Source organism: Bos javanicus, chromosome 8 (genome assembly GCF_032452875.1).
Source record: "Bos javanicus breed banteng chromosome 8, ARS-OSU_banteng_1.0, whole genome shotgun sequence".
Taxonomy (NCBI): Eukaryota; Metazoa; Chordata; class Mammalia; order Artiodactyla; family Bovidae; genus Bos; species Bos javanicus.
The window spans coordinates 10,612,232-10,639,618 of record NC_083875.1 but is presented as its reverse complement, the minus strand read 5'-3'; the positions used below and the strand labels follow the sequence as shown (position 1 = coordinate 10,639,618).

At 45.0% G+C, this 27,387-nt stretch overlaps 1 protein-coding gene across 4 annotated transcripts in view; it reads left to right on the top strand.

Annotated features, from left to right (window-relative positions):
• The window catches only part of EXTL3 (exostosin like glycosyltransferase 3), a 144,071-nt gene that overhangs the window by 42,818 nt on the left and 73,866 nt on the right, over positions 1–27,387 (top strand). For 2 of the 4 annotated variants that reach the window (XM_061426807.1, XM_061426804.1), the window contains exon 1: positions 24,722–24,810. The exons of 1 other annotated variant lie outside the window; for it this stretch is intronic. The gene's annotated coding sequence lies outside the window, so the exon portion shown is untranslated. Of the gene's footprint in view, positions 1–24,721; positions 24,875–27,387 lie in introns of those variants that run through there. One more of the 4 variants, XM_061426806.1, reaches the window with a different exon arrangement.

The following is a 27,387-nucleotide window of genomic DNA, read 5'->3' as shown; positions in this document are numbered from 1 at the left end:
TATTTCCTTTAGGATTGACTGGTTTGATCACCTTGCTGTCCAAGGGACTCGCAAGAGTCTTCTCCAGTGCCACAGTTCAAAAGCATCAATTCTTTCTTATGATATAGTTGTCTTATTTATTTGTTTGTTTATTTTTGGCTGTGCTGGGTCTTCGTTGCTGCTCACGGGCTCTCTCTAGTTAGAGAGTAGGGGCTGCTCTTTGTTGCGGTGTATGGGCTTCTCATGCCATGGGTTCTCTTGTTGCAGAGCATAAGCTCTAGAGTCTGCAGGGTTCAGTACTTGTGGCATATGGGGTTAGTTGCCCTGAGACATGTGGAATCTTCCTGGACCAGGAATTGAACCCATGTCCCCTGAACTGGCAGGTACATTCTTAACCACTGGACCACCAGGGAAGTTTTCTTAAGGCAGATCAAATTAGCTTCTCTTGGTGGTAATGATCATTGGATATAGCAGTTATATCAACCTGACTTTACCAGTTCTCAAAGTATGTTTCCTGGGTCAACAGCAGCAGCATCTGAGAATTTGTTAGAACTAGACAATCTCAGTCTCACCCCAGACCTACTGAATCAGAAACTCTAGAGGTGGAACTCAGAGATCTGCATTTTAACAAGCCTTCTCAGTAAATCTCAAGTTTGAGAACACCTGACCTAGTATATTTGCAGTTAAGTTGCTTGCTAATGATGTATGTAATCTTGAAATTATGCCCAAAGCTAGAGAGGCAGCCAATGATAACTCCAGAGAACTGCAAAACTATCCAGATCACATTCTTCCTTTGAGCGGATATTTTCATCACCGTGCGGTAAATGTAAGGCTTGCTCAGTTTGGTCAGATGTCCTTTGATGTGTTTTCGTTGGTTGGAAGAAGGCAGGCTCGCCCACTAATGACGTGTGTCCTACCTCAGTGTCCTTTCATGGTGCATTAGAGAGGATCCGGGGTTCCTCTCTGAAAAGTCTGGGACAGGCAGACCTAGTTTGCTCAAGGGTTGAAACACAAGTTGTGCTTCCTGTGGCCCAAATGCGGAGAAACGCATGAGGGGGAAGAGACCTCTGCAGGCAAATTTCATACTGAAGTTCTGCCTCTTAGCGTTTTCTTCCTCTGTAGGCTTACCAAGCTTCTGAAGATTAATGAAGCTCATTTAAAGTGGAACAGTGATTAAGCACCCTTATTGTTACTGTCAGCAACTGAGGGACTTACTGCTTCCCCAGCTCTGTTTCAAAGAAAAGTCTTTCAGGGCCTGCTGCTTACCTGGGTAGCAGCTACTGTGGAGAGAGTTATTTTCACATTTTTTCTTCTCAGAATTAAGTAGAAGGGGGAGAATTACTCAGGATGGAAAAATATGCTTGTTACTGGTAGTAATAACAATTTGATATTGATGTTCTTTAAAAACACATGTAACATGTACAGCACAGGGAACTCTGCTCAATGTTATGTGGCAGCCTGGAAGGGAGAGGAGTCTGGGGGAGAATGGATACCTGTGTATGTATGGCTGGGTCCCTTTGCTGTGTACCCGAAGCTATCGCAACATTGCTAATCAGCTATGTTAATCAGTACTCTAGTATAAATAAAAAGTTAAAGTACACATAACAATTTTTCCTTGCAGATTCCAACAAGAAATTACTTCCAAACTGAATTAGGTGTTCCTGCATGTAACTCCCTAAGTTTCTCCCTTTCATAGAATTGAGTACAGTGTTCAGATTATCTGCCTACTTGCTAGTTTCCTTATTAGAGGAAAAATTCTAAGAGGGCAGAGGTGTTGTTGTTGTTTTTTTTTTTTTTATCTTGCTCATTGTATCTGTGATACTCCTCACATCATATGTGTTCAGTGAATTTTTGTGTAGTGAATGAATTTTGTGATCCCCCTAGGTGTCACAGCCTATGAGTGATGCTGACTATAGAGAGGCACATAAGGCAGGCTCCTGGCCATCAAGATATTACAGTCTTGGGACTTCTCTGGTGGCCCAGCAGTTAAGAATACACTTTGCAATGCAGGGGCCACAGGTTTGATCCCTGATAGTGGCACTAAGGGGCTTCCCAGATGGCACTAGTGGTAAAGAACCTGCCCACCAATGCAGGAGACATAAGAGTCACAGGTTCGATCCCTGGGTTGGGAAGATCCCTTAGAGGAGGGCATGGCAACCCACTCCAGTATTCTTGCTTGGAGAATCCCCATGGACAGAGGAGCCTGGGGGTCTACAGTCCATGGGGTTGCAAAGAGCCAGACACGACTTAGCATGCATGTGGGGGTGCTAAGATCCCACGTGCCCAGGACAGCTAAGCTTGTGTGTGGCAACTACTGAACCCTCGTGCCACAGCTGGAGACCTGTGGGCTGCAAACAAATAAGAAATAGGTTTTTAAGATACTATAGTCTTGTAGAAAAGACAGACAAGAGTGGTTACTCCATAGGATAAGGAAGACTTCACAGAGGAACTGACATCTAGTGGGCTTTTGCAGGTTGAATAGAAGTTTGCCAGGAAGACAAGCTGAGGTGGGAAGGCATGAGGAAGGTGTCAGATTCAGGCACCAGGATGGGTCAGGATACACAGTTGTGAAGCTGCACGGGCCATTCCCAGGAGGTGATTCAGCGCTAGTGAAATACCAGTGGTGAATTTACAGAGGGGAGAATGGGTGGGAAATACACTCGATCGTGAGTCCAGTTAAGGGGCTTAGAAGTTAGAACCATGGGGATTCATTAAAGGGATTTAACCACGGAGGTCATGAGGTGGCTGCTGAAGGATGAACTGCTTAGGAAAGATGAGAGTTGACAGGGTCTGCCCCAGGGTGGTGGTGGACACAGAACCGTCTGTAGACTGAAACTGACCAGAGGGAGGGGAGAGGAGAGTTGAAATGACCACTCTGGGGACAGAGCTGCCCTACTGTCCAGATTTAAAAGAATTTGTTTTAATTTATTTGGTGCGCTGGGTCTTGGTCATGGCACTCAGGCCCTTTAGTGGTGGCACATGAGCTCTCAGTTGTGGCATGTGGGACCCAGTTCCCTGACCAGGGATCGAACCCAGGCCCCTGCGTTGGGATGACCACCAGGGAAGTCCCTGTCCAGATTGTTCAAATCGATGCAGAGTGGGCATACGAGGAGACATTTGGCTCATTTTAAACATACTGAGTTAAGAAAACTGTGCACCATTTTTGCAGAAAAGTCCAGAAAGCTGCTGGACATTCTGGAGGCTTAGAGAAGAGGCCAGGGATGGGGTGATCCTCAAATTTACTCACACCTGTGTTTGAACAAATACATAACCAAATCAGCCTGTGAGTGGCTGAGGTCACATAGAGAAAGGATGACGCTCAAGAGAAAAAAAGACGCTAAGACAGAGCCTTGGGGAGTCAGACATGAAAGGGACAGAGAAAGGCAACCCAAGATGGTGAGGAAGTGGAGGTGCGGAGCACAGGCAATGTGCCAGGCTTGTGTGCTTGGTCATGCCCGACTCTCTGCGACCTCATGGACTGTAGCCCGCCAAGCTCCTCTATCCATGGAATTCCCCAGACAAGAATACTGGAGAGGGTTGCCGTTTCCTCCTCCAGCAATTCTTCCCAGCCCAGGGATCAAACCTGAGTCTCCTGTATCTCCTGCATTGCAGGCAGATTCTTTACCTGCTGAGCCATCAGGGAAGCAGTGCTTCAGAATCACCCATGGTGCATGTTGCAGCACAGATCTTGGGACCCCTCCACCCACCCCCCCCCCCCCCCCCCGCCACACACACACAGGGATTCTGATTCGGTAGGTCGGGGGTGGGTGTGAGAACTGCATGTCAGACGCTCTCCGATGCGGTGCTGATGTTGCAGGTCCACAGACCACCCTTTGGGTGGTGTTGGAACAGATTGTGAGGAGAAGGCAAAGGGCTGGTGGTTGCGGGGTGGCTTGAGGTTCCTGGGGTCGTGAGGATGTGGGCATGATTGTAGGTGGAGGTGAAGGATGTAGCTGAGACAGGGAGAGGTGGAGAGGTTCGACACCCTGGAGAGAAAGGGGATGGTCAAGGAAAGAAATCCAAGGACGAGAGGAGAGGAACTGCCCTAAGAAGATGGAGGTGCCAGTGATCATGGTCCCAGGAAAAATATGAGTGGGCCGTCATGTCCTTCGTGACAGCCAAAGCCCCCTTGAGGAAGGGGATTTACTTGTAGCTCCCCCCTCTTTTTTATCTCCCACCTTCTGCAGCTGCTGTTTACCTTCACCTCTCTGACTCTCCCACTGTGCCTAGGGCCCTTTGTCTCTCTGCCAACATCCTCCCAGCCCTGTCACTTCCGCATACAGATCCATAAAGAGATGACTTGCTACAGATGAATGCTCAGTAACGAATAGACTTTCTGAAACACAAGGCATTTCAAGGATAAAGGAAAATTTCAAAAAATGTTTGATCATTGTTGTTAAAATTGTGTCTCTACCACCTTCTTGCTAGACTGCCGTCAAGCTGTTTGAGAGCACCCCTGGGATGTCGGTCCTTGGCGTCGCAACCATAGCAAAGCACAAAACCCGGCTCTCTCCCCTCTGCTAACCAAAGCTCGCTTCCTTGTAGCCTTAGAGCCTGCAGCCAAACTAGAAAGGCTTCAAAAGTCACTTTGTATGATTTAAAAAAAACAGCCATTACCCCGACGATAGCTGTGAGCAGCTACATGCCGGTGTGTGTCACATTGTCTGAGTTCAAGACAACAAAAATTTATTGAAGGCTGGTCCTAGAACAAGCACCAGGAGAGGCGCCAAGACCCAAAGATTAGAGAAATACTGTTTGGGTTCTGAGAGGCCCTTCATGTCCCTCTTTTTTCTGAGTCCTGAACCAGGTGATAGAGGAAGCAGACTGAGATGAAAATATCACCTTCCTTGCTGCTAACGCTGGTCTGGAGGGTATAGCTTGGACCCGGGGGCAAAACGGGCATCTCATTTCTTCCTCCATGAACAGAACTCTCCCCGACACATAGGCTAAGCTATGGGAAAGCAAAGGAAACTGCTTTCTCACTACTGCATGAGCAGAGATGAAGGTATATGGCCTGTGGGACAGACATCTCCAAGAGGGAAACTCAGAAGGGGCCTGGGCAGTGTGTGTGTGTAGTGACCCTGTGTGTGTGTGGGCACTCAGTTGTGAGTGACCCCATGGACTGCAGCCCACCAGGTTCCTCTGTCCATGGGATCTCCCAGGCAAGAATACTGGACTGGGTTGCTATTTCCTCCCTCGGGATCTTCCCAACCCAGAGATCAAACCCAAGTCTCCTGCATTGCAGGCAGATTCTTTACTGTCTGAGCCACCAGGGGAGCCCTATACCTAGTCTTATTAATCATAGAAGTACTTCTTTCTTCCTGGAGGAGGAGGAAATAAGGGAAGTGGGCCGAGAGAAGAGTAGAAGTTGTCTTCTCAGCACTGTGGACAGAGAATATTTCCTATGTTTTTAAACAATGTTCAGTTTATTTTTTAAACAAATATTTATGTATTTTGGCTGTGCTGGGTCTTAATTGCGACTCACAGTGTCTTCATTGTGGCATGTGGGCTTCTTAGTTGCGACATGTGGGATAGTTTCCCGAGCAGGGGTCAAAGCTGGGCGCCCCCTGTATTGGAAATGCAGAGTCTTAGCCACTGGGCCACCAGGGAAGTCCCTATTCTAAGTTCTTGGTCAAAGAAGGCTAGAGAGATGGGAAGAGCATGGTTTCTCCATCACTCTCCAACTATATAATCTCTCTCTCTTTTATTTTTGAAATAACTTTATTTATTTTTGGCTGTACTGGGACTTCACTGCTGCACAGGCTTTTCTTTAGCTGTGGTGAGCAGGGGCTACTCTCTAGTTAGTGTGGCTTCTCATTGCAGTGGCGTCTCCTGTGGGATGTGGGCTTTAGGGCTCGTGGGCTTCAGTAGCTGTTGCAGCTCCCGGGCTCTATCATTGTGGCACATGGGCGTAGTTGCTTTTCTGCTGTATTAGCAGGCAGATTCTTTACTACTGGGCCACCAGGGAAGGCAACCATAAGCTCTATTAGCCCTTGAGTTTTATAATCAGACCTCTGGCTAACTGAGGATGGGGCTGCCCTCCTGAGATACATGTCTTGGAAGTGAGAAGACAGAAGTGCCAGGGGTTATATTCCAAGCATCAGGGGGCAATTGGTTCAACTTTCAGAATATCTTTCCCTTGTGTAATGCTTCTGTGTACCTGCCTGGCAGCCAGTGTGGGCTTTCCAGCTATGCCTGCAGAGGAGTCCATAAAGGGACAGAATGGAGTCATTGATCGGATTAACCCCAGCACTGTGCTTTGCTCCGAACCAAAGGCTTATTTTTCTATTCTAGTTCTCAGCTCAAGAATGTCCAGCCATGTTTTGCTGCGAGCCCAAAATTTAGCATCAGAATATTACAGTAAAACCATGCGAGGAACATAAAATTGCCTTGAATTAGAATACTCCTCCCATGATTAAATTCCAAAGGGAATTTAAGTTCCTACCTCAAGAAGCTTCAACAAATAATTACAACCCAGCCTGAGCACTGGCTTCCGCCATGGCTCAGTGGTAAAGAATCTGCCTGCAATACAGGAGATGCAAGAGATGCATGTTCATTCCCTGGGTCAGGAAGATCTCCTGGAGGAGGGCATGGCTCCCCACTCCAGTATTCTTGCTGGAGAATCCCCTGGACAGAGGAGCCTGTCAGGCTACAGTCCCTAGGGTTGCAAAGAGTTGGACACGACTAAAGCAACTGAGCACACACACTGAGCATTTTAGGTTAAAAATAAAAACACATCAACTTAGAGGAGGCAGGGTTGATTCTGTCTGAGAGAGTGGGGAAAGTATTTCACATTAGTAATAGCTTTTAAAAAATATCTTATTATGAAAAAATTTCAAACATACAGAGATGCTGCAAGAATAGTAAGCATTCACTCAGGTTCACCAATATTAATATTTTGCTGTATTTGTTCTCTCTCTCTCTAGGTAAACACATACACACCTTTTTATTCCCCCAGTGGTGCTGGGAGGCATACGGTGATCTTCATTCCTGGACCAGGGATGGAACACGTGTCCCCTGCAGTGAAAGCATGGAGTTTTAACCGCTGGACCACCAGGGAAGCTCCCCTTATCATACACACACACTATTATTTTTATTAATTTTGCTGAAACATCTTAAAGTTGCACACATCATCATACTTTGCCCCTAGATACCTCAGGATGTCTCTCTTAAGAACAAGGACTTTTTGGGACTTCCTTGGTGATTCAGTGCTTAAGACTCTGAGCTTTCAATGCAGAGAATGTGAGTTTGATCGCTGCTTGGGAAACACTAAGATCCCACATAGCTCGTGGCATGGATTCACAACATATAATATTGTTTTAGTGCTATTATTATATGGTAAAGGGTCTTTTTTCTAATTTTATTGCTTGTTCAAAAAATGTATTTTATAGCACATTTTTTTCCAATGTATGAAGAGCATCTAACCCAGGGTTTCACATTACATTTACTTGTTATGTTTCTTTAGTCTCCTTTGATCTAGAACATTTCCTCAGCCTGCCCCTCCCTCCTTCCTTTTTTTTCCCCCATGATATTGACATTTTTAGAATATAGGTCAGTGTTCTGGTAAAATGTACCTCAGCATGGGTTTATTTGATTGTTACCTTGTGGTTAGATTGCCTCATACTTTCTTTTTCCCTTTGAAATAATTTCAAACTTACATAAAAGTCAGAATTATACAGAGTTTTGCACCTTCTTTTTTGTAAGTTCCAAATGATTCTTCTCCAGATTCACCAACTTTTAACATTTTATCACATCTACACTTGTCTTACCATTTTCTCTTTCTCTTCCTTTCCCTGTATGTGTATTTTTATGTGTGTGGATAGAGAGTAGTTAAAGAGTCTGAACCAGTTAAAATAGTATCACCCTGTTAGTAACAGATTTGAAATTTTTAATTTTTTAAAAAATACTTATTTATTTGGCTGTGGTGAGCCTTGGTTGCAGCGCTTGAGGTCTTCACTGTGTCGTGCCCGAGCTTCTGTTGTACTGCACAGACTCTCTAGTTGCGGCTTGTGGATTCCAGGGATGGGGGCTCAGTAGTTGTGCCTCACTGGCTTAGTTGCTCCATGGTATGTGGATTCTAGTTCCCTGACCAGGGTTTGAACCTGTGTCCCTTGCATTACAAGGCAGATTCTTAACCACTGGACCACCAGGGAAGTCCCAATTTTTAAATTTTAAATTAAAATTGTGTATATTTAAGGTATACACATGATCTGGTATACACGTACATAGTAAAATGGTTATACTAGTCAAGCTAATCAACATATTCATTTAATCACCCTGGAATTGTTAACCTTTTATTGTGGTGAAATCTAACCTCTTAGCAAATTTCCAGTATTCAGGCCAGTGTTGTTACCTGCAGCTATCATGCTGCACACTAGATCCCCAGACTTAGTCATCTTGCAACTTTGTACCCTCTGACTGACATCTCCTTGTTTCCCCCACCTCCACACCTCTGGAAACCACCATTTCACTCTCTGTTTCTCCGTATTTGATATCACTAGATTTCACATATAAGTGAGATCATGCTTTTTTTTAAATTTCTGCATCTGGCTTATTTCACTTAGCATAATGTCCTCTGTGTTCATCCATGTCACAGAAGTCAGGGATTTTTTCTTCTTCTTTTTTAAAAAAGATTATTTATTTGGCTGTGCTGGGACTTAGTTGAAACACTCGGGATCTTTAGTTGTGGTATGTGGGATCCAGTTTCCTGACCAGGGAGCGAACCCAGGCCCCCTGCATTGGGAGTGCAGAGTCTTAGCCACTAGACCGCTAGGGAAGTCCTTCTTTTGAAGGCTGAATATAGTTCCATTGTGTGTATCCATCAGTGGATAATTAGGTTGTTTCCATATCTTGGCTATTGTGAGTAACAGTGTAGCAAACATGGGAGTACAGATTTCTCTTCAAGGTACTAACTGCATTTCCTTTGGGTATATACCCAGAATATGGTAGTTCTCTTTTTAATTTTTTAAAGAATCCCCATACTGTTTTCCATATGGCTGTATGACTTCACAGTCTCAACAATGGTCTGCTAAGTTTCTCTTTGTTCCACATCTTTGGCAACACTTTGTCTTTTTGATGGTAGCCATCCTAACAGGTGTGAAGTGACTTCTCATTGTGGTTTTGATATGCATTTCCCTGATGATTTGGAGAAGGCAATGGCACCCCACTCCAGTACTCTTGCCTGGAAAATCCCATAGACGGGGGAGCCTGGTGGGCTGCCGTCTATGGGGTTGCACGGAGTTGGACACGATTGAGCAACTTCACTTTCACTTTTCACTTTCATGCATTGGAGAAGGAAATGGCAACCCACTCCAGTGTTCTTGCCTGGAGAATCCCAGGGATGGGGGAGCCTGGTGGGCTGCCGTCTATGGGGTCGGATTAACGCTGTTTGGCGCCTTTCTTGTACTTGTTGATGATTTGTCTTTGGAAAAATGTTCAGGTTTTTCCCCCATTTTTTATATGGGTGTTTGTTTTTTTTTTTTGTCACTGAGTTTGTAGGAGTTCTTTATATATTTTTTAATTTTAACCTTTATCAGATATATGGTTTGAAAATATTTTCTCCTAATCTATAGGTAGCTTTTTCAATGCATTGTTTCCTTTGCAGTGCAGAAGCTTTATAGCTTGTTTATTTTTGCTTTTGTTGCCTCAGTTTTTGTTGTCATGTAAGTGATAGCTTTTTGAAAAAATTCTTGAGGAGTGAAGAAGCTTTCCAGTTGGATGAAACAACTTGGGCGTGGGAAGGGAATTAAAACCAAAGGGATCAGCATGTCAGAAATGTAAGCCAGTGTGTGTATGATGTAGCTGGTGAAGAGTCAATATTTTAGAGTAACCAGGATGGGGGAGAAGTGACCAGGAAGGCAGCTGGGCTTTGTTCCATATGATAAAAAGAGATGTTGATGGTGTTAAAGCAAAGAGATGACAGGATCAGATTTAATTTCTAGAGAATTTAACTGCAGGGCAATTTGGAGGAGAAAGGGTAAAGCCGTGCAACAAAGTGGACATTGCATTAGACCAGACGGTGAAGAAGGCCTGAGGAAGGGGATGTAGGGGGGAATGTTTGTTGAATTCCAGTTATGTGCTGGCCATTTCTGCACATGGTAGCTCATTTAACTCTCACGAAACCCAGAGGTCAGAGAGGTTAAGTAACTTGGCCCAGAACAATCATTGTCAGCTTATGGTATGGTTAATATTTGAACTCAGGCTCATGTGACTCTAAAGCCCACTCTGAGCTACCACAGCATCATGAAGGACGGGGCAGGACTGATAGGATTCTGAGTATCAAGCTCTGATAGCCAGTTGGACACAGTGGGGAAGCAAGGGAGACAGGGAAGATAACTAGTTAATGTTAATAATGGAAATGGTTATAGGGAAGAAAAAGAATTGGAGTAGATAGAGAAAATGATGACTTTGTTAACAGGCTCTATGAATTTGATTTTGAAGCCTTGGTTTTTTTAACCCCCTGGGACAAGTTATCTAGAGAGTAGTTTGGCTCAAGAGCTCAGAAGAAAGGTCTAGGTTAGAAGCAGAGATGTGGCTACTGGAGTTTTGACTGCATTCACTCCGTGAGTGTTGAATGAGAGCAGAAGATGGTGGAGGGCAGGATCCCGGGCACATGAACACATATAGGGTGGTGGAGAAAGAAGAGCTAGTGAAAGAAAAGAGTGGTGGGAGAGCTAAAATTGGACCATTTCAAGAAAGTGGGAGAAGGCAATGGCACCCCACTCCAGTACTGTTGCCTGGAAAATCCCATGGATGGAGGAGCCTGGTAGGCTGCAGTCCATGGGGTCGCTAAGAGTCAGACACGACTGAGCGACTTCACTTTCACTTTCCACTTTCATGCATTGGAGAAGGAAATGGCAACCCACTCCAGTGTTCTTGCCTGGAGAATCCCAGGGACGGAGAAGCCTGGTAGGCTGCAGTCCATGGGGTCGCACAGTCGGACACGACTGAAGTGACTTAGCAGCAGCAGCAGCAGCAGCAGCAGGTGTCTAAGACTACCATGTATTCTGCAAAAGGATTCCAAAAGGAAAAGATTCATGGGGATTAATGACTAAGGAACTCACCGGTTACCTTTCTTCCCTGGTGGTCCAGTGGTTAAGAATCCACCTGCCAATGCAGGGGACATGGGTTGGATCCCTAGTTTGGGAAGATTCCACATGCAACAGGGCAACCTGCAAGCTGCAATTACTGAGCCTCCGGCCTAGAGCCCAGGATTCATAACTACTGAGCCTGTGTGCTGCAACTGCTGAAGCCCGTGCTGCCAACAAGAGAAGCAGCCATCGAGAAGCCCTCACCCTGCCACTAGAGAAAGCACACGTGTAGCAACAAAGACCCAGTGCAGCCAAAACTAAACGAGTTCTGGTGGCTGATGATCGAGTTAACATTATGAGGGTTTACTATTTGCCAGGCGCTGGGCTAACAATTTATATTCATTATCCAGGATAATCCTTACCGTAGTCCTAAGAGGTAGGTACTATTTTATTCCCTTTTTCTGATGAGGCAATTATAGCTGAGAGAATGCAGAGAGGTTAAGTAATATGCCCAAAGTTATACCACCAGTGGGCTTCCCGGGTGGCACTAGTGGTAAAGAACCTGCCTGCCAATGCAGGAGACATAAGAGATGCAGGTTCGATTCCTGGGTTGGGAAGATCCCCTGGAGGAGTGCGTGGCAATCCACTCTAGTATTCTTGCCTGGAGAATCCCATAGACAGATGAATCTGGTGGGCTACAGTCCACAGGGTCGCAAAGGACAAGACTGAAGTGACTTAGCATGGATGCATACCACCAATAATAGAATAAGGATCCAAAATCTCAACATTTCTGAGTTCAAAGCCCGTGTTACAAGATGATGATGCTTTAGGCCTGAGTCCGTGTACAAGGAAAACCCCTGTGTAGAGGAAAATCCCTGTGGTGAGGATGATACTGACTTTATGTAGCAAAGAGAGAATAGTTGATGGAACCATGTCTAAAGGAAAGATATTACATCTTATTAAAAAAACAGAGTGCCTTTACTTTGGGACTTCTCTTTGTCAAAAGCCAGATATGTACCCAGATGTCAGCTGAAGTAGCATTCTCTTTTGAGATTTAAGTAAGATTGGCTTGTCTCCATTCTGTATCTGTATCCACTGGGGAGTTCAGTGCCCACTCCAAGATCTCTGTTAATTCCTGGGAGGTGATCTTATGGTTTGTTTGGCTGTTGCATTTCTGCTTCCACTAAATTTTATTTATTTATTTCTCTTTGACCGTCATTGTGGCATGTGGAATCTAGTTCCCTGACCAGGGATGGAACCTGGAGCCCCCTGCTTTGGGATCAGGGAGTCTTAACCACAGGATAGGACCACCAGAAAAGTCCCAAATTCTTCATCTCACTTGTACCTCAGTTCCCATGTTCTTATTCCTTGGTTCCATGCTGACCCAGGTGTAGAACTCAGACCTACCCCGGATCTTTTTTTTTCTTGGATTTTCCCCAAAATCACTCACACAAGGCATTTTACATGTATCAGGTATTACTGAGGGCTTAGGGCATTTTATATCCTTAGCAACACAACAATGTAAAGCCCAATAATAGATATTTCTATTTTAAACATACTTGCAGTTTCCCGATCCCTGGAGCTCTCTCCCTAAGCTTGAACCTCCCACATTGTTGTTTGAGCCTCATCTCTCTTTACCGCCCCACCCACCCCATTTCATCTTCTCTTTGCTCTTTCAGTCCTCATGTTATTGGTCTCTCTCTTTTTTTCAAATGTAAATCTGTTTAGCTATCTCTTTGTTTCAGTTTTATTGTAAGGCTAGCTTTCCTCTTTCGTATTTCAGGTGTTCATATGAAGTACTTTCCTCAATTAGGCATTTTCTGCCCCTAAGAGGAGCCCTGGCATCAACTGCTGAAATATTAACTTTGCACCCCGGTGTTTATGTTGCTGTCGTTCAGCCTCCAAGTCATGTCTGACTCTTCGTGACACCGTGGACTGCAGCACGCCAGGGCACCCTGTCCCTCACCACCTCCTGGAGTTTGCCCAAGTTCATGTCCATTGAATCGGTGATGCCATCCACCAATATTTATCAGATCATATTTATAGATGGGTTTAAAAGTTGGAAGAGGGAATTTAGAAGAGATCCTGTCTGACCTGCCTTCTTAGTGCAGCGGGAAGCCCATCAGTCTCAAAAGAGATTCTGTCTGTTGCTTCTGTTTTCTCTGTGAATAGAAGACATGCTCCTCTGCTGAGATAAGGATGGGCGTAGTTAGGATCTGACAGCCATGAAGAGGGATTCTGTCAATAGAAATTAACCAGATTTATAAAATATTATAAAATATTACATTTACATAGGACAATATTCCTTTAACTAAAGCCTGCAGACTTGTAAAACTGATTCCTTTGCTAGAGCTGGATTTTTCAGTTTACTGAGTACTCTGGTCAATATGAGAGAAGTAGAAAAAGCAACAGAGAAGGAAGAAGTCAATGTAAGCAAACTGAAGCCAGGATAATGGACATCATAGACCTCGCTAATCCTTTCTGTCTCCCAAGGTCCGTATGAATACACGTTAACTGTTGTGGCATTGCGCTGGGGCCAGAGACCTGTTCATCTTGCAGCCAAAAAAGGAGTTGCATGAGTTATTTATTGTTCCATAACATGATACCTCACACTTCGTCATTTAATACACAGCAATTTATTATATCTTACTGTCAGGGATTCAGCAGCTGCCTAGCTGGGCAGTTCTGGCTCAGGATCTTCCATGAGGCTGCACTCATCCAAAGGCTTGACTGGGGCTGGGGGGTCTGCTCCCAGTGCCACTCACCTGGCTGTGGGCAGGAAGCCTCAGTTCCCATCACAAGGACCTCTCTGTCGTGTGACTCGTGACATGGCAGCTGGCTTCTTGCAGAGGGACGGATGGAAGAATGAGAGAGCAACCCCCTGGCAGCTGAACAGCCTTGTATGACTTAATCTCAGGAGTGACGTGCCATCACTTTTCCTGTGTTCTCTTGGCCATACAGACCACCCCTGGTAGCGTGTGGGAGGGGCCCACAAGGGTGTGAATACCGGGAGGCAGGGATCACTGAGGACGTACTGGAGGCCTGCTACCGCAGGAGTCTTTCCACAAATGTTTTTAAGCATGTCTGTGTGGGCTCATACTTAATTCATTTTTAAAACTGAGGTATAATTGCTTTACAGTGTTTTGTTTCTGCTCTACAACAAAGTGAATCAGCCATATGTCTACATACATGCCTCCTCCCTCTTGAACCTTCTTCCCGCCACCGTCCATCCCACCCCTCAGGTCATCGCAGAGCGTGGAGCTGAGCTTCCTGTGCTCTGCAACAGCTTCCCACTGGCTGTCTGCTTTACACATGGTAGCTCTACGTATGTCAATGCCAATCTCCCAGGCCATTCCATCCCCTCCTCCCTCCCACTCCATGTCCACACATCCGTTCTCTACATCTGCGTCTTTATTCCTGCCCTGCAAATAGCTTCATCTCATGAAGGAGTATATTTAGTTAACTGACTTTTGGATTTACTGGACTAGTAAGATAGAAAATAACTGGTAATGGTAGGGGGCAAAATAGGTATGTTTCAGTATTTTGTCACATGAGGAAGATAAAAAACTGCCATTTACCATTACTATAATTCCATAAAAATACCTTTTAACACAAGAAAAGGGAAAGGACATAATCGCAAAGTGAAGAACAAATAAACTGTAAGAATAATAATAATTATTATTAGGTAATAAATTCAATAAAGTAAATTGAATAAATTTAGCTTTACTAAAAACTCAGTAACTTGCCTTTGCTTATCTCATTTAACTGTGGATTGATGAAAACTGCATTCTATCTACAAACTGTTAGTCAGAAACCACTGAGACAGACATAGAATGTCTTTAGAGATGACTGTGAGAATCATGTAGAAACATATAGTCCATTCAAAGTAAGTGAAAACAGAAGAAATAGAAGTGGTTAATACATAGAGATAGCAGTTTTATAATATTGTGCTTATGAGGTGGAAGGAAGGCACAGAATTGGCAATTATTTAATTTACCAATTTTTGTGAGGTTTTTTTGCTAATTCGTGTTCCCACTGATATTTACTTGTTTATTATTTAAGTTAATTAAATATGAAATATAAGGAAATATTGAGAATCTTTGCAACATAGTTAAATGTACATAAAAATAATACAAATGCATGTAGTATTTGAACTTTTAAAGGATTTTCATAATTAGCATATTTCACATGTGGTTAAAGCATTTTTGGATTATTTACATCACTTATGTCAGCCATCCTTTTTCTAAATAATCACCTCTTCACTTTATAAATAGGCTTTTTTTTATAACCTACATAATGTAATGATGGGTTAGTACTTAAAGAACATCAAGTTTGTAACAAGAGGATGAAATATCGGACATACTCTGTTAGAGTTGAGTTTGGGTTTTAGTTTTGGCCTCCAGAATTGACGTATTTGTTGACATGTGGTCACACTTCCATCTGGTTCAATTTTTTGACCTGTGGTATAGCAGTTGTGAGGCTTCGGAGGCTTGGGTTGGGGAAGGGGTCAATGATTATTTTGTTCTGGGATTGACTGGGTCCACTCGCATCATGTTCTTACCATTTAGTGTGAGAATTCATATTTGGGAATATTTGAGAAAACAGTATTTCTCTTTAAAATCTTGTTGCAAACCTTCATGAATTGGTTTAAAATCTCCACATTTTTCTTTTGAAAATCTGCTTGGCAGAAACTGTTTTTTTTTTAATACCTAAATTCATATGTTATTTAAAAGTTAATATGTTTTTAAAGTTTTGAGCAAGATTACATTCAGAAATTGGACTTTCAATTTTGATTTTTCAGCCAGATTGTTCAAGTAAGAAGCTAATTGATCTTCTTTAAGTACTTCTAAGACACTTGGCTAATTTTCAGTTGGAATGCCTTGTTTACAGGAAGGATTTATAAGTGGAAGTAGTGAGCAGTTGATTTTTTGAATCTTTGTGTAGTGATAACTTTGGTATTAGGACCATCTTGGAGTCATGGAGCTGCCTACAGACATGACATTGGAACTCAGCCATCAGTGACTCAGCCTGACTTGTCTTTTTTTCTGCTTATAGATCTCATTACCTTAAGTTCTTCAAGTAGGCATTCATGCCGTGCTGTGGCATGTTATGCTTAACTAGGCTCGTTTTCACTACTCATTGTCCTAATAGGGCATGTGTTAGGGGCCTGTATATTAGCCTTTGGGAACATCTGTAGCACTATTTGGAACTTTCAGGAGCAAGCTTAGGAAATTCTGATTGCATTTTGAGATGCACTGAATGTTCAAAAGCTGTGCTGACAACATGAGCAGAGAGTAAAAACTCACAGGAGAGGGGGCTTCCCAGGTGGTCCAGTGGTTAAGACTCTGTGCTTCCAATGCATGGGGTGTGGGTTTGATCCCTGGTTGGGGAACTAAGACCCACTGTGGCCTCACAGCATGGTCAAAAAAAAGAAGAAAAAAAAAAAAAAGGAAGAAGGGAACTTAAAGACAGATCTATTATATTTGAGGGACATGTGTGTGTGCTCAGTTGCTCAGTCATGTCTGACTCTTTGTGACCCCACTGACTGCAGCCTGCCAGGCTCCTCTCTCCATGGAATTTTCCAGGCAAGAATACTGGAGTGCATTGCCATTTCCTACTCCAATTTGAAGGACAGTAGCTGTTTTTTTTTTCCTTTGGCCATACAGCTTGTGGGATGTTCATTCCTGGACAAGAGATCGAACTCATGCCCCTTGCATTGGAAGTATGGAATCTTAACCATTGGACGGCTAGGAAAGTCTGGACAATAGCTAATTATTAGAATGTTAATTGGTCATTACAGATTACATGTCTTATGTAGATAACTAGTTTCATATCAGGCTAAGTTTCCTGATGTGAAACTAGTACAAAACTTTATTATATATTTTAAAAATTTTCATTGGAGTACAATTGATTTACAGTGTTGTGTTAGTTTCGGGCGTATAGCAAAATGAATCAGTTATACATGTACTTGTATCCACTCTTTTTTTTAATCAATAGACTCTTTGCCCATATAGATTATTACAGAGTACTGAGTAGGGTTCCTTGTGCTATCCAGTAGGTTCTTATTAGCAAAACATTTTTCACAGCCACATGCAAGGTACTGAGGAAATGAATTAAATCCTCATTTTGATAATAATATGTGCTTTGTTTTGGAGCTCAGTTTAACTCAGTATTCTTACTACAAATTAGCCACAAACTGCTCAAACCATTCCTCCTTTTGCCAGATTATAAAACAAAAAACAAACAAACAAAAAACAAACAAACAAAAAAAACCAGCCTCCTTTAAAAGGTAACATCAAAGCAAGGACTTTTGGGTTGAGCTATTTAGCAGGCTAAAGAATGCCATCCATGGAGCCTCAGAAGATGACCTTTTGTCTTTCTGGCATTGATGGACCTTGGGACTCTAATCTAGAAATTGTCACGCATTATTCTAAATATAAGCCACAAAACTGCTCAATCATATATATATAGAAAAGATCTTGAGTGGTGGTTGTCAGCACTTTCTTCTAAAGTCAAAGCATTACAGAGAACAAGTTCTTATCTGACTTAAACTCACTGATAATTCCTGAATCATGCCATTTGAAGGTTGATGGGGATCACCAATGGCTTGGTTGTGATTTATCTAGAAGTCTTGCTGAGTGGATTGTGAGTCTGGCCATCATTGTGGGAAGTGACCACTGGCGTCTGCTTCCCTCTTAGGGAGTAACTTTAATCATTAATTTCCATAGGACTAAAATCCCCTTCTCCTGGGTATTAACATTTTGGGGAAACTAGGTAATCAGTGGGGACCTGCTGACAGAGCATTTTGCTGAAATTTTTAAACAATTTCCTGGTATAAGAACACAGTCTTACTTAATATAATTTGTCACGTTATATGCATTTTATATTTCTCTGACACCTATAACTCAAACTGTAATTCCCTTGTGAAAAAAATAAGTGCTTACCATTCTTCTTCGGACAGCCAGTTTTTAAATCTTCTTTATCATTTCCCCATTTAAAACCAGATGCCTTAGTTAAATTGCAACATGCAATTCATGTTTACATTTTCAGCATTTCTCTCTCATTGCAATGCAGTTGATTTATTAAGATTTCAGACTCCAGGATTAGACTGCTTGGATCCAAATCCTGCCAACACCACGGCTGTGTGATTTGGACAAGGGCTTCAGTTAGCTCATCTGAGAATGGGAATCATAATGGCACTGTGTAGGGTTGTTACAGGAACTAAATGAGATAATACATGCCACAAACAGAAACCTATTTAAACTAGTTTAAATAAGTAAGATTTCCTTTTTTGAAATCATAGGGCTACATGGGACTTCGCAGGTGGATCAGTGGTAAAGAATTCAAAGCAGGAGATGTGGATTCGATCCCTGGGTTGGGAAGATCCCCTGGAGACAGAAATGGCAACCCACTCCAGTATTCTTGCCTGGGAAATCTCATGGACAGAGAAACCTGGCGGGCCGCAGTCCATGGGGTCCAAAAGGGTCGGACATGACTGAGCGACTAAGCAGCAAGGCTACACGAGCAATCTGAGGGACACCCAGTGACAGGTGGGGCGCATGCGTACCAGAGCTGGTGCGTAAGCAGCCTCTGGGGCATCTCACTGCATCTCCCACAGGTTTGTTTTGCTTCCTTGCATCGTGTTGGCTCTTTTTTCTGCAGACCAGTTTTCTTGGTTTATCACCGTGTATATGTCCAGAAATTCTTTGCCCCAAATCTGTGCAGTTTATTGAATGAAGTACTTCATCACCTGATTCAGCTTCATGGGCTCAAGTTTCCAGGTCCAGTCAGCTGGGGTTGGAGGGGAGGTGGCTCTTCTGAAGATTGACGGATGGACAGGGTTTAGTGTCTCTGAGAAGGTGGTGGGGGTGGGCCCAGCCCAGCAATGATTGTCATCTCTAGCGTAATCATAGTGACAATGTTCAAGGGTGACTAAAGCTTCTTGCCTTGATCATTACTTATTTTTTTTAAAACATTCAAAAGCAAAGGATAATATCCACATAGAAAAGGACACATATAATAATCATACAACTTGATGGATTTGGATAAACTGAACATACCTGTGGAACCACACCCAGCTCAAGAGATAGAACAAGCACCCACAGAGCCCTTTTTTTGCTCCCCTCCAGTCGCTACTCCTTCGGAGTAGATTAGTTTTGCCTGTTTTTTATACTTTCTATAAATGGGATCATAGCCTGTATATTTTCGTGTCCAGTTTCTCTTGCTTAACATTGAGACGTTCATCAATATTGTTGTGTATGTTTGCAAAGCATTCATGCTCATTGCTGTATTCCACGGTGTGAATCTGCTGTTTAGTCTGTCACTGCATATCTCCGTAGTTTATTTCTAGTGGTGCAGCCCTGGCTTTGTTGAACATGTACATGCTAGCACTGATCATTTTTACCACCAGAGGCTTATACAGGGTGTGGTGAATTATCGTCCATTACATGTAACTGGATTGATGATATCTTACAGATGAATATTGTTATGCTTTCTCTCTGGTGATTACTTATCTTTTTAAGTTGTGACTTTCATGGTATGAGGGCAGGATCATGTTTTAGATATTTTGCATATATGAAAGAACTTTGCATACACTTTGATAAGTGCTCAGCTGTTTATTTTCTGATTTTTTAAAAAACCTTTTTTGTTTTATACTGGAGTATAGCTGATTAACAATGTTGTGATAGTTTCAGGTGTGCAGCAGAGTGACTCAGCCATGTATATACATATATCCTTTCTCCCCAAACTCTTCTCCCATCCAGCTACCACATAACATAGGTATTTATTGATAGAATGAAAGAATGAACAAATGAATGAATGGTATATGCCTCCTTCTTTTCTGGGAACAAGTCCTATTTATAGGAGAAGCTCCATGTACTATATTTAGACAAGGCTGACGTGCTGCTTAGCCAAGGTTGATTGATCGAGGGGTGGACATGGGACCCAAGTGAGGCCAGTCATGTCTCTTCTGGAATTTAAAAGCTGGAACCAAAGAGAGTGGGCACTACTAAGTCCCTGTGACCATGCTCTGGAAAGCAGACTCATAGGCTCCTGCTGGTTGGTACCCAAGGCACACTCAATTCTGTTCTCTGACTCTTTGAAACGGATAAAAAGATCTACATATATGACTGTTAAATAGCAATGCAAAACTATTTTGATCAAGTTCCAAAGTGCAAAAATATACTGTAATAGGTATACAGTATGGAGAGATCGGTGAAGACGAGCTTCATTGTGTGTTCTGTTGCCTTGGCTTTCTTGCTCGAGGGAGATCCTGTGAATGTAATTGTATTTCCTAAGTCAGAAATTGAAATGGTTAAGGCAGTAGTCCAGGAGAAGACTCGTGAGGACTTGAGCCTGGGAATTAGGTGTGAGTAGAGATGGCAGACTGGTTCCAAATAAGAAAAGGAGTTCGTCAAGGCTGTATATTGTCACCCTGTTTATTTAACTTATATGCAGAGTACATCATGAGAAAGGCTGGACTGGAAGAAACACAAACTGGAATCAAGATTGCTGGGAGAAATATCAATAACCTCAGGTATGCAGATGACACCACCCTTATGACAGAAAGTGAAGAGGAACTCAAAAGCCTCTTGATGAAAGTGAAAGTGGAGAGTGAAAAAGTTGGCTTAAAGCTCAACATTCAGAAAACGAAGATCATGGCATCCGGTCCCACCACTTCATGGGAAATAGATGGGGAAACAGTGGAAACAGTGTCAGACTTTATTGTTCTGGGCTCCAAAATCACTACAGATGGTGACTGCAGCCATGAAATTAAAAGACGCTTACTCCTTGGAAGGAAAGTTATGACCAGCCTAGATAGCATATTCAAAACCAGAGACATTACTTTGCCAACAAAGGTTCGTCTAGTCAAGGCTATGGTTTTTCCTGTGGTCATGTATGGATGTGAGAGTTGGACTGTGAAGAAGGCTGAGCGCCAAAGAATTGATGCTTTTGAACTGTGGTGTTGGAGAAGACTCTTGAGAGTCCCTTGGACTGCAAGGAGATCCAACCAGTCCATTCTGAAGGAGATCAGCCCTGGGATTTCTTTGGAAGGAATGATGCTGAAGCTGAAACTCCAGTACTTTGGCCACCTCATGCGAAGACTTGACTCATTGGAAAAGACTCTGATGCTGGGAGGGATTGGGGGCAGGAGGAGAAGGGGACGACAGAGGATGAGATGGCTGGATGGCATCACTGACTCGATGGATGTGAGTCTCAGTGAACTCGGGGAGCTGGTGATGGACGGGGAGGCCTGGCGTGCTGCGATTCATGGGGTCGCAAAGAGTCAGACAGGACTGAGCGACTGATCTGATCTGATCTGAGAGATGGTAGACCTCTTGCAGATCAAGGCTTTAAGCCTTGAAAATGGATTTCACATGCAGGTAAAGAGAGACGTTGAAGATGATGCCAGGGGAGTTCCCTGCTGGTCCAGTGGTTAGGACATGGTGCTTTTACTGATGTGCTGCTACTGCTGCTAAGTCACTTCAGTTGTGTCCGACTCTGTGCGACCCCATAGACGGCAGCCCATCAGCTCCCCCGTCCCTGGGATTCTCCAGGCAAGAACACTGGAGTGGGTTGCCATTTCCTTCTCCAATGCATGAAAGTGAAAAGTGAAAGTGAAATCACTCAGTCGTGTCCGACTCTTAGCGACCCCATGGACTGCAGCCTACTAGGCTCCTCTGTCCATGGGATTTTCCAGGCAAGAGTACTGGAGTGGGGTGCCATTGCCTTCTCTGATGTGAGCCAGGTTCAATCCCTGGTCGGGAAACTAAGATCCTGCAAGCCCCAAGGTGTAGCCAAAAAAAAAAAAAAAAAGATGCCAGGTTTTGAATTTCTATTTTAGGTAAGAATGAGTGCATGTGTGCGTGCTAAGTTGCTTTAGTCATGTCCGAGTCTTTGGGAACCAATAAATAAGGGGATTTGAGGAGAGTACACAGGGAAGGGATAAAGATGAGTTCAGTGTGGGAGGCATAAAGTTTAAGGGCCTGGCGAGACAGCCAGATTGTTCTGGTCCAGAATGTTGACTCTGGAGCTGGGGAGAGTTGGGAGTCGCATCTGTGATCACTTGGTGCCTCACTCTATGATCTTGGGCACCTTCTTTATTTAGCCTCTTTTCTTTTTAAAGATTTTTTTTATTGTGGACCATTTTTAAAGTCTTGAATTTGTTACTTCTGTTTTATGTTTTGGTTTTTTGGCTGAGAGGCATGTGGGATCTTAGCTCTCTGACCAAGGATCGAACCCACACCCCCTGCATTGGCAAAATCCTAGCCACTGAACCACCAGGGGAGGCATGATTTAGCCTCTTTACATGTCAGTTCCCTATCAGTAAGCTGATTTCACCCTGCAAGGATTGAAATGAGACAGTGCTTACAAAGGGTTAAGCATATTGCCTGGCAATTAAGTATTCATGAAATAGGTATTCACAGGATGGTGATGGTATGGTGATGTCTCGAGTGCAGTTGGAAAACAGACTGGGATGATGCAGTGAGGGATCTGCTTCAAGGTGGAGATGATGCTCAGAAGAGACAGTGGGGAGGAAAAGAAAGGAGCCCAGGGACTTCCTTGGTGTTCCTGTGGTTAAGATTCTGAGCTCCCTTTGTAGGAAGCATGGGTTGGATCCCTAATTAGGGAATTTCCATATGCCCTATAGTGCCCCTCCCCGCCGCCCAAAAAAAGCCCAAGTCATAACTAGTTAGTGAGATGAACTGTGTGAAAGGAAGAAATAGTGGAAGAGGAGAGACTTGTGAAATCCACAGGAGGCGGATGCTCAGGAGCACCTGGGGCTCCGGGGATGTAGAGACTTCACCACATTTTGGTTGCATATCCTTTTTCTGCCTAAATCTTGAACTGTTGTTGGAATCAAGGAAGTCCACATTTGGGGCAGCAATGTGTTAAGTCACTTAGGTGGAGAAGTTGTCTGGGCTGAGTCCTCCGGGAAGAAGCTACCTGCAGGTCCTCGCTTGTCCACGGGCACACGAACCAGCACCTGGTGATGAACCAGCACCTGAGGACCTGGCCCTGGCTTCTGTTGCGCCTCCTACCACACTGCCAGGCTTCAGCCTGCTGTCACAGACCTCTGGAGGAGAGTCAAGATGAACTGTTAAAAAATAAAAGGACAACTTTAGGCTACTCATATTTGGGCAACAGTTTTCCCTATTTTTATTTCTTGCCATGCTTTTGACTTTTAAAGCATTTTGATGTTTGCTTCCTTGCCTGCAGCCTTCTTGAACAAAACTGGCAAAAGCTAGAAAGGGGTTGTTTTTGCACATATATGATGGTGGTGAGACTTTGAAGGTTTGAGTTTGTTCTTTGTAATAAAGGGAAAAGAAGAGAGAAGTGTGTGGTGAGGGATGAGGAAGGAGATGTCGGGAAAGAGAGAAGAAAAGGGGGATCAGAAAAAGGAGGGGCTGATGGGTATGAAGAGAGGAAGTGTGCTCTCTGGAAAACAGGTTGCTAGGTTTTTAAGTTTTGTTTTGCGTATGGAATCCTTGGCCCAAACGGTCCCCTATGGGAAACATCAATCTTCAGGGTTTTGTCCGGCCTCTGGGCTCCCCCAAGAAGGGTGTGTGATGAAACAGGGCTGCTGTGAGTGGTCTCAGGGGGTTGAGCTCCTCTAAGATACAGACCACCCAAGCAGCCGGATCCCAGCCAGCAGCTTCTTCGGTGTGTTTCCGGTTCCCTGGACTAGAAGCCCCGCCTTTTGGAAATTAGAAACATGTTTTTAAAAAGTTGAAGCAAATTTGATCTTAGCTCATATTGCAGTTATAGATTTTAAATAATGACTTAAACTCATTCTTGAGTGACCAATAATGATCAGGTCTATCTTTCAGGATTGGTGGAGTTCCTTCTTTTTCTTGGGGATAGTTTTGGTCACCGCCTCCTGTACAATGTTGTGAACCTCCAGCCACTCTGTCTTCCACATCCAGCGTCCTTCGCCCACTCCCACCATTTTTCTCCGAAAAGTCTTGTCTTGACTTTGCAAGTGTGAAGGTTGACAAGTCTCTTAAGAGTTGTAGGATGTGTGCACTTTTCCACTCCGAGAGGTTGGCTCTTAAGTATTTCAAACGGCTTCGCCTTTTCCTCCCGGTTGTGGCTGATCACGCCAACACGACTGGACTAAGCCATTGTTTCTGCAAAGCCCCGGGATTTTTCCCCTAGGCATTCTTGCTGTCCGGCCTTTTCTTTGCTGTTAAATATTCAGTGTTTCCCAACTCCAGACCTTTTGGAGACCGTCAGCTCATTGAAGAAGACCTTTTCTGTGGGGACGGCTTTAGTTTTAGACCTGAAGTTCAATGGCTGAGGCTCTGGAGTCGGAACGCGTTCCAGGATCGGCGGAGAGCTTTCGCTCTGCACCCCCTGGAGAGGTTTTTCGGAGAGTTGGGGCACTGGTAGAAGGCGGGTCTGACGGCCGAGAGAGGCAGGCCCGCGCTTCTTCCCCACGGGCGGCTCCCACAATCCCCGGCGCCGCCGCTCGCGGACCCTGGCGAGCCCGGCTGAGGGGTCCGAGGCCTCCGAGGCTTTTCGGACGCCGTCTGCGGAGCCGCGGAAGCCCTCGCCCCGCCCCTCCTGCCCCCGCCCCTCCACCCCCCGGACCCCAGGCTCGAGAGCCCTGGGGTTCGGCCATTTCCGGCGCTGCGCACTTCGGCAAGTTCCGCCGGCACAGGTCGGAAATGGCTGCTCGCCAGCAGGGGGAGCGGAGGATCCGGCGCGGCCTGGAAGGCGGGCTGCAGGCGGAGAGTGCGGCTTTTGGGAACCCGAGTCTCGCGCAGGCGGCAGCGGCTGGCCGCTGAACTGGAAGCCGGTAGGACTCCTGGCGGCGGCGGGAGCCCTGAGCAGCCGGGGCGGCGGCCCGGAAGAGGCTCGTGGTAGGGACCCCGGGGCCGGCCGCGAGAGCCGGGCACCGGGCTGGACCGGGTCTGGCTGCTCTGGGGTCGCGGGAGCCGGGGGGGAGGCTGCTGCCCTGCGTGGCGGGGGCGTGCAGCCTCGGAGTAGGCCTTCCGAAACGTCTCGGGGGCCCGGGAAAGGACCTCCGGGGCCTTAGCCACCAGCGAGGAGGGTAACCGGTAACGGGCCCCACCCTGGGGGTACAGGGAGCTCTAAACGCGACCTCCCCACCCCCACACGCCCCCTAGAGCCCCGGTTACCTCGCACCCGCCTCCACCCCTTTTTCTAAAGGCTCAGCCTCAGCCATGCAGCCACTTCTGCACCCGAAAGTCCTCCCCCATCCTTTGCCCCCCTGTGTTTGTCCAGCGGCTTCTGTAGAGCATCTTCGGTCCACGAAGGGGCATCCGGACCTCCCCCCCTCCCCTTCTGAGCGCGCACACACTTCCACATCTGCTTTCCGCTGCATTCAGACACGGCCGCCTGCAGCTGCTCTTCCTTGGCCTCTTTTCACCCGGCTCACCTCCTTTCACGAGGAGCCCGCAATCAGAATAGCCACTTCCTGCCCAAGGAAGGGTCCAGGTGCTGCTCTTTTGTGCATCTGGGGCTCTGGTACCCAGGCTCTATAGTGATGGGCCTAGCGCTGCTCAGGCGGGAGAGGGGCTGCGGAGAGCGCGTCTACACGACTGAAATCTTAGCCGAGTTATCCCAGCGCGCGGCACGGTGCAGTGTGAATCCGAAGCCCTTCGGAAACCCGGCAGGGCTGCCAGACTGCAGAGAGGCTGTTTCTCTTCTCGACCGCTTGAGCCATTGTTAATCGTGGGTCTCAAAAGACTTGACTTTGGTGGATTCTTATCCCCTCTTTTCTTTTCAAAAATTCGAAAGGGCTTCATCAAGCCCCAAGTTCCACTCCTTCGGAGGAGGAGCAGACACTTGTCCTTTTTTCCCATATGTGATTTACTTAAGAAGTCTCAAGTAGTTCACCCTCCAGTTTAGGTAGCTTCATTTTTTGAAGGCTGGGCTTCCCAAGTGTTTTGTTGTTGTTATTGTTGTTGTTTTTAATCTGTGCTTTGTGGTCACACAGACTGCATTTCCCCCGGTTTCGCTCAGCCAATGTCTTGCGCTCTGGTTCAGTTATTCTAACTGTACTGAGCGGCTGGGATGGTAACCTGGGAGATCCTGATAGTCTTTTGAGTGGAGCTCAGCGTTCTCAGCAAATTTTAGCAGGGGGACTTTAAAAGAAACAAGACCCATCTTCTTAAATTCTTCCTTGGTTCATTAAAAATACCGTCTCCTGTGGGAATTTCCTGTGGGGAGCCTGAGGAGTCAGAAGTAATCAGAAGTATGAGGGAACCTAGTCTGAGTGCTTTCTGGAAGAGGGTTAGAATTGTAGATCTTCAGAACACTGAAAACATAGTTTATTTAATACTTGAAGATGTAGCCGCTGCTCTGGGGAACATATCTACTAGATAAATGATTGACCAGTTTGAGTCTTCAAGTTCCCACCTCTCCCTCTATCAAAGGGGAGAAAACTCTGGCATTTAATGTTCTGCATGTAGTTGGAATCTTTTTGTCATTAGGCTTCAGAGCTTTAACCTGTGAAGAGAAAAGGCTTCCTGCAAACAGGATAGAGAGAAATGAGTCAGGGGTAGAGTTAAGCCTGAGAAGGAGGAGGTTGAATGGATGGCTTGAAGCCATGGGAAGAATGTTGTGGGGATTAGATAAGGAGCTGCCCTTTTCCTCAGGGCTTTAGGCTAGCTGTTGAGTGAAATCACTGAAGGGTGGTGCAGGAGTGGGGCCCAGGCTCAGTAAGCTGTGCCGAGTAGGAGGGTCCCTAACTGAGGCACTAACTGGAAAGGCTATCAGGATCTCCCAGGTTACCATCCCAGCCGCTCAGTACAGTTAGAATAACTGAACCAGAGCGCAGGACACTGGCTGAGCAAACCAGGGGTCATGCCCTCTGCATGCCCACAAGGCATAGATTTAAAAAAAACCAAAACAACATGGGAAGCCCAGCCTTCAAAAATGAAGCTACCTAAACTGGAGGGAGAAATACTTAAGAATCTTCTTGCGTAAATCACATCTGGGACCTCACAGTGGTCCCCTGGAGGGAGGGTTGGAAATACTGCCTAAAGCAGGAGGAGATTCAGGTTATCAGGAGAAAAATGAAGGTTCCTTTGGATCATCTGTTGGTAGAGACGTGAATGTCTTTGCATATAATTACTTCAGAGTGAGGCAAGGAATATAAACCTTTCATAAAGCCGTAAACCCGTGCACTAATTTCTGCTGGATATTAAGTTTAGCTCAGAAAACTTCTGTTAACATATTTATCTCCACCCTGTTTTTCTTTCCCCTTAATTTTCGCAGCTATTTCTTTCGAAAACCTGTAATGGTAGGGTAACTAAGAAGAAAGGATATTTCATGTATTTGTAGGTTCCTTGAAAATAGGGGCGCTCAGGCAGATGGAGTTCGAGAACTCAAGGGGAACGGGTAGACT